This window comes from Sus scrofa, chromosome 5, assembly GCF_054392235.1.
Source record: "Sus scrofa isolate SSC_HxYL_T2T_F1_AM1 chromosome 5, Sscrofa_HxYL_maternal_Yorkshire_Landrace_v2.0, whole genome shotgun sequence".
NCBI classification, from domain to species: Eukaryota; Metazoa; Chordata; class Mammalia; order Artiodactyla; family Suidae; genus Sus; species Sus scrofa.
The window spans coordinates 68,888,400-68,896,661 of NC_139387.1; positions in this window are offsets into that span (position 1 = coordinate 68,888,400).

Here is an 8,262-nt window from a genome sequence, read left to right on the forward strand (position 1 = left end):
TGTCTTTGAAAGTCTTCTATAAGAAAAGGAGCTCTTCAGAGTTCCTGTCAGGGCACAGCGGAAACAAATCCGACCAGAAACCATGAGGCTGTGGGTTCGGTCTTTGGCCTTGCTCAGTGGGTTAAGGATCCGAATTGCTGTGAACTGTGGTGTAGGTCGCAGATGCGGCTCAGATCTGGTGTTGCTGTGGCTCTGGCATAGGCTGGCCGCTGTAGCTCCTATTAGACCCCTAGCCTGGGAACCTCCATATGCTGCGTGTGCAGCCCTAGAAAGTCAAAAAGACAAAAATAATAAAATAAGAAAAGAAGCTCTTCTTCCTGGATTTCAGATTTCTCTTAGAGTTGCATTATGTTATTCTTCACTAATTCATTATCCCCAAACAAATGCTTATCTTTAATATAGTTATATATTGTTATGTAACTTTAATAGTTTAAAATATTTTACCTGCTTGGCAGGTATTTCTTAGTGGAGAGAGGGTTGTTATGACCTAGTAAATGATTATCCATGCTTTTAATGAATAGCCAAATAAAAGTCCTTGAGGTTTCACGCTGCCTTTAAGAAATCGCTTCTGAATAATTCTCAGAATTTTGGGGAACTTCTTAAAGCTTTGTGTAGTGCTTGATATCTCTCCCTTAACTGTTGCTCCGGGCTTTTCTATTAGTCACATGTTGCTGAGTTACACTTGATTGCACGTGGTGCAGTCTTCAACCCACACTACTTTGCTGACTTTGAGGACATTTGTTCCCCATATTACCCAAAGCATCAAAAGCATGAAAGTAACAAAAAGTTCACATTGAATGATTCTATTATTCTAATAAACATAACTAAATACAGCAATAATTATAATCAGCATTGTTTCTTCTATATTTCAGAAACTTAATAGTTTACTTTTGATCAATTTACTTAATCCTCAAAACAACCCTAGCATTTAGGTTTTATGGAGATCTGACAAGGAAACCAACTCTTCACAGAATTAAGGACTTTGCCCAAAGAATTTGTATGGAAGATCCAGGTTTTGTACCTAGGCAATCTGACACTTTGGGAAAACATGGCTTGTTTTGGCACATAAAAATATAGACTATTTAAAATCCAGTATCAGTTTCATGGCTGTTCAAGTTTAGGGCAACCCCAATCACACAGCACCCCCTACTGATAGGACATTTTCTTTTCCTCCTACTTCTGCCCTGTTGCTAAACCTTGCCTACTCATCTTCCCATGAGACACTTTTTATTAACAATTTTTATTTTTCCATTATAGCTGGTTTACAGTGTTCTTTCAATTTTCTACTGTACAGCAAAGAAGTGACCCAGCCATGCACACACAAATATATATATATATATATATATATATATATATATATATATATTCACATTATCCTCCATCATGCTCCATCACAAGTGACTAGATATAGTTCCCAGTGCTATACAGCAGGATCTCATTGCTTATCCATTCCAAATGCAGTATCTTGCATCTATTAACCCCAGACCCCCATTCCATCCCATTCTCTCCCCTTCCCCTTTGGCAACCAAATGTCTGTTCTCCAAGTCCATGAGTTTCTTTTCTGTGTGAAAGTTCATTTGTGCCATATATTAGATTCCAGATATAAATTATATCATATGGTATTGTCTTTCTCTTTCTGACTTAATTCACTTAGTATGAGAGTTTCTAGTTCCATCCATGTTGCTGAAAATGGCATTATTTTCTATTTTTGTGGCTAAGTAGTATTACATTGTGTATACACACCACATCTTCTTAATCCAATCATCTGTCATGGACATTTGGGTTGTTTCCATGTCTTGGCTATTGTGAATAGTGCTGCAATGAACATGCAGGTGCATGTGTCTTTCTTAATTTGTCTGGATATATGCCCAAGAGTGGGATTGCTGGCTCATATGGTAGTTCTATATTTAGTTTTCTAAGGTACCTCCATACTGTTTCCCATAGTGGTTGTACCAATTTACATTCCCATCAACAGTGTAGGGGGGTTCCCTTTTCTCCACTTCCTCTCCAGCATTTGTTATTTGTTGACTTGTTAATGATGACCATTCTGACCTGTGATGTTGAGCATTTTTTTCATGTGCTTGTTGGCCATCTGTATATCTTCTTTGGAGAAATGTCTATTCAGGTTTTTGCCCATTTTTCAAATGGGTGGTTGGGTTTTTTGCTGTTGAGTTGTATATGTTGTTTGTATATGGTAGAGATATAAAGCCCTTGTCAGTTGCATTGTTTGAAACTATTTCCTCCCATTCTGTAGGTTGTCTTTTCACTTATGGTTTCCTTCACTGTGCAAAAGCTTGTCAGTTGGATTAGGTCTCATTGGTTTATTTTTACTTTTATTTCTGTTGCCTTGGGAAAATGACCTGAGAAAACATTTTTATTTTTTATTTATTTATTTATTTATTTATTTTTGTCTTTTTGCCATTTCTTGGGCCTCTCCCGCGGCATATGGAGGTTCCAAAGGCCAGGGGTCTAATTGGAGCTGTAGCCGCTGGCCTACGCCAGAGCCACAGCAACGTGGTATCCAAGCCACGTCTGCAACCTACACCACAGCTCACAGCAACGCAGGATCCTTAAACCACTGAGCAAGGGCAGGGATCGAACCCTCAACCTCATGGTTCCTAGTCGGATTCATTAACCACTGTGCCACGACAGGAACTCCAAAAAACATTTTTAGGTTGAAATCAGAGAATGTTTTGCCTATGTTCTCTTCTAGGAGTTTGAAGGTGTCTTGTCTTACATTTAAGCCTTTAAGCCATTTTGAGTTTATTTTTGTGCATGGTGTGAGAGTGTGTTCGAGTTTCATTGATTTACTTGTGGCTGTCAAGTTTTCCCAGCACCACTTGTTGAAAAGACTGTCTTTTTCCCATTCTTGCCTCCTTTGTCAAAGATTAAATGACTGTAGGTGTATGGGTTTATTTCTGAGTTCTTTATTTTGTTCCATTGGTCTGTATGTCTGTTTTGGTACCAGTGCCACACTATCTTGATTATTGTGGCTCCATAATATTGCCTGCAGTCTGGGAGACTTATGCTTCCTACCTGGTTTTTGTTCCTCAGGATTGCTTTGGCAATTCTGGGTCTTTCATGGTTTCATATAAATTTCTGGATTGTTTGTTGTAGTTCTGTGAAAAAAATGACATAGTAATTTGATAGGGATTGCCTTGAATTTGTAGATTGCTTTGGGTAGTGTGGCAATTTTTATAATATTAATTCTTCCAACCCAGAAGCATGGAATATCTTTCCATTTTTTTGAATCCTCTTTAACTTCCTTGATTAATGTTTTATAGTTCTCAGCATGTAAGTCTTTCACCTCCTTGGTCAGGTTTATTCCTATGTATTTAATTTTTGGTGGAGCAATTTTACAAGATATTGCATTTTTATATTCCTTTTCTAATATTTCATTGTTAATATACAGAAATGCAGCCAATTTCTGAATGTTAATCTTGTGTCCTGCTACTTTGCTGAATTCATTGATCAGTTCAAGTAGTTTTTATGTGGAGTCCTTAGGGTTTTCTATATATAGTATCATGTAATATGCATACTGTGACAATTTTACCTATTCTCTTCCAATTTGGATACATTTTATTTATTTTGTTTGTCTGATTGCTGTGGCTAGGACTTCCAATACCATGTTGAATAAAAGCGGTGAGAATGGGCATCCTAGTCTTGTTCCATATTTTAGCAAGAAGGCTTTCAGCTTTTCTCCATTGAGCATTATATTTGTCATAAGTGGCTTTTATTATGTTAACATATGTTCCTTCTATATCAAATTTGGTAAGAGTTTTTATCATGAATGGATGTTGGACATTGTCAAATTTTTTTTGTATCTATTTAGATAATCATGTGGTTTTTTGACTTTTTTTTGGTTAATGTGGTATATGACATTGATTGATTTGTGTATGTTGAACCATCCTTATGAACCTGGGATGAATCCTACTTGGTCATGGTGTATGATCTTTTTTATATGTTGTTGGATTCAGTTGGCTAAAATTTTGTTGAAAATTGTTGCATCTATACTCCTCAAAGATATTGGCCTATAATATTTATTTTTGGCAGTAAATTTGTCTGGTTTTTGTATTAGGGTGATGGTGGCATCATAGAATGTCTTTGGGAATGTTCCTTTTTCTTCAAACTTTTGGAAAAGTTTAAGGAGGATGGGTATAATTTCCTCTTTACATGTTTAATAGAATTTGCCTGTGAAGCCATCTGGTCCTGGACTTTTGTTTGTAGGGAGTGTTTTTATTATGTATTCAATTTCATTTCTAGTGATCTGTCTGTTAAGTTGATCTATTTCTTCTGGATTCAGTTTGGTAAACTGTTAAGTCTCCAAAAAGTTGTCCATTTCTTCTACGTTGTCAATTTGTTGGCATATAATGGTTCATAGTATTCTCTTTTTGTTTGTTTGTTTTTTGGTACTTCTGCAGTATCTGTTGAGATTTCTCCTTTTTCATTTCTTATTTGTTTTATTTGGGTTTTTTCTCTCCTCTTCTTGCTGAGTCTGGCCAGAAGTTTGTCAACTTCGTTTACCTTTTCAAAGAACCAGCTCTTGGTTTTATTGATTTTTTTTCTATTGTTTTTTTGAATCTCTATTCTATTGATTTCCTCCCAATCTTTAAGATTTCCTTCTGCTGACTTTAGGTATTTTTTGTTCTTCTTTTTCTAATTGACTTAGGTGGTGGGTTAAATTGTAGATTTGAGATTTTTCTTCTTTTTTGAGGGAGGCCTATATCACTATGAATGTCTCTCTAATCACTGCTTTTACTGCATCCCATAGTTTTTTTTTTTTTTTTTTAAGAGTTTTTCCCTTTCTCCACAACCTCTCCAGCCTTTATTGTTTGTAGACCTTTTTTTTTTTGCTATTTCTTGGGCCACTCCCGCGGCATATGGAGGTTCTCAGGCTAGGGGTCGAATCGGAGCTGTAGCCGCCGGCCTACGCCAGAGCCACAGCAACTCGGGATCAGCCATGTCTGCAACCTACACCACAGCTCACGGCAACGCCGGATCGTTAACCCACTGAGCAAAGGCAGGGACCGAACCCGCAACCTCATGGTTCCTAGTTGGATTCATTAACCACTGAGCCAGGATGGGAACTCCCCCCTCTAACTTCTTAATCTGGTTCTTGTTGGTCTACATTCCCATCTCCAGGTAACTAGTGTTAACCACCTGCGGGATCGTCTTCCTTACTTTTTCCATGCTAGTTTTGAAATATACTATTTAATACAACTCCTGCATCCCATAGATTTTAAATGGTTTTGTCCTTTCAGAATTTTAAATATATTGTGCCACTCCCTTCTGGCCTGTAGTGTTTCTGTAGAGAAATCAGCTGATAGCCTCATGGGGTTTCCCTTATAATTAATACTTTCAGTTTCTCTTGCTGCCTTTAGAATCCTCTCTTCATTTTTAACTTTTGCCATTTTTATTATAATGTGTTTTGGTGTGGGCCTTTTTGGGTTCAACTTGTTTGGGGCCTTCTGTACTTCCTATATCTTGATATATGTTTTCTTTAGATTTGGGAAGTTTTCAGACATAATTTCTCCAAATGTATTTTCAATCCCCTTTACTCTTTCTTCTTTATGGTACATTTCCCTGTGGTTAGGCCACTTACTCATCAGCTTTATTTCTTAATGAAACTAAGTGTTCTTATTTTTGGTTTTCAATGTTTGCATCTCATTTTAAGTTTCACTTTGTCTCTGATGCACTTCCAGGCTGCAATAGAACCTCATGCATTCTCTGTTGGAAAATTTTTTGCTTCATATATAAAATGGTAGTCAGTGGTTGGTTTACCAATCTAAACTTTTACATTCAGTCAAGCTACATTTCAAGTTCACAAGTGTAAAAAACCCATTCAGACAAATTCCTGAAAACTATAATTTCTCTCTGTCTCTGATATAGATGTTGTCTTTGCTGACAAAAATCTCTTGACCCTACTTTGAACAAATTTCTGGGCTGATAATAAGTCAATGTTTCAGGTATTTTTGACACAACTTTCTAGTTAGAGACAGGTCCCTCTACTTGTGCTTCAACCTCAGTCTATGTGTATTTGAAGTGAATGATCCTATGGTTTCTTTTAAGGTAAAGTTTTACTCTTTATTTTAAAATATAGTTCCTCTTTTTGCAACTGACAATGCTGATTTGCACAACTTCCTTTTCTTAGATATTGCCTGATATGTGGTTAATTTCTTAACACACCGTATAATCTGTTCTGTATCTTTGACATTTAACATTATGGACATTAATCTTTTATTGTGCTTTTGTATCTTATTTTTCTGCGTTGTACCTTAATAATACTGGTAGAAAAAGGGGCTTTTCCAAATTCTTAAGAATGCATACAATTTATTATTAAATATATTTCCTTAAGCATTACTATTTTAGTCCCTTTTTCTAAACACAAAATATCTATTTTAATGGCACTTAAATTAATTAATGGAAGAAGAAAAATAAAATAAAGCACCATAAAAGGGTGAGGAAGAAGTTAGAGAAATACCATGGTAAATGTAAAAGGAAGCCGGTGATGTGCAAGAGAAAAATAGGCGTATTTACAGTTTAACATGTTACAATATCCCATATCCTATGATAGTCCTTCATATCGTATCTGTTGTAGATTAGAATATTGGCATTAAAAGATAAATTTGTCCAGACTTCTTTAGCTGCTACCTTTTTTAAGTCAAGATTCAGGCCTAGGCTTTTAAAATTACAAAGCCAACACTCTTACAATGGACTATGATGGAAAGTTGAAACTAAATAATACAGGAAAAATGAAACAAACTAATTTAGCCACATAATATTCACCTTGAAAAAACATTTTAAAAGAATATGATATGAATATAAAGATGTTTAAAATGGATAGCACTATGGATTAAGAAGAATCAGACTTAAAATCAGTCAGAAAATTTAGCAAACACATGCAAAAATGCTTTCAGATATTACAGAACAGAAAGCTCAGGACTGTGTTCCTTCAGAAAAGGGAAGCAAAAAGAGTTCCTGTCCTGGCTCAGTGGTTAATGAACCCAACAATTATCCATGAGCATGGGGGTTCTATCCCTGGCCTTGCTCAGTGGATTAAAGGATCCAGCACTGACATGAGCTGTGGTGTAGTTCACAAACATGGCTTGGATCCTGCTTTGCTGTGGCTGTGGTATAGTAGAAAGAAATAAAATGAGAAAGAAAGGAAGAAAGGAAGAGAAGCAAAAAAGAAGAGCGCTAAGATGACTCCAGATTTCGCTGGGAGTGATTTTCCATAATACAGAAGCAGGAAGAACTATCCAAAGAGAGCTAGCAGCCTCATTGAAATTGAGGAGACAAAGATAAGGGTTTGGGGAATCTGGGGCAGTTGAGAGAGTTAAAAAAAAAAAAAAGTTCCCTTAATTCTACTGAATACTGATATGCATAGAGTTAGGATGAAAATGCACAAGTCTGGGTAAATGACATCAAAGCAGTTATCTGCAGACCAATTCAAAATTATCAGATGCCACTTTACCCTGCCCCCGTGGGACAGCCATGAGCAACAAGATGAAAATTAACAAGTGTGATAAGGCTGTGAAGAGACATACATTGACAATGAGAATGTGAAATCTTTTCAAGTTTTACGAGAATTTGTACTACTGATTTTTATATATTCCTGTTTTTGAGGTGACAAAATCTTGGGAAATCATTGAGGTATGATGGCATTTCAACATTGATCCTCCTCAAGCTCAAATCAGTACTCTAACCTAATGATGACTTGTCTCTGGTTTACTGTCCTTTAAATGTCAGCTCTATTTTCTCAGAAGTTGTGTGTTTACAATGAGTTAGTGCTTTTCCTCAGTGTGAGCGGTGGTCTGTCTCTTGATTTTGGTGTACGTGTTTTATTCCAAATAACTAAATCTGTAGTCTACTCTGTACGTGTGCTCTTAACTGTTAATTTTGTTCGTGATTATTTTATCTTGCTTGAAGACTGATTCATACTTCTTCATTTGATAAAGATAGGGTTTTTTCCTGCTTATAAAAAAAAGACTGTAAAATGGTGAAGCCTCAGTAGAAAATAGTTGGACCATTTTCAAAAGTTTAAACATAGTTACTAAATGACCCAACAATTCCACTCCTAAGTATATATCCAAAAAAAAAATCAAATCCATATGCAAATGTTCATAGCAGCACTGCTAATAAATGCCCCAAAGTAGAAACACATCAAATACCCATCAAATGATAAATGTATAATCAAAGCATGATATATCCATACAGTAAGATATCCTTCTACTATAACAAGGAATGACATACTGAAATACT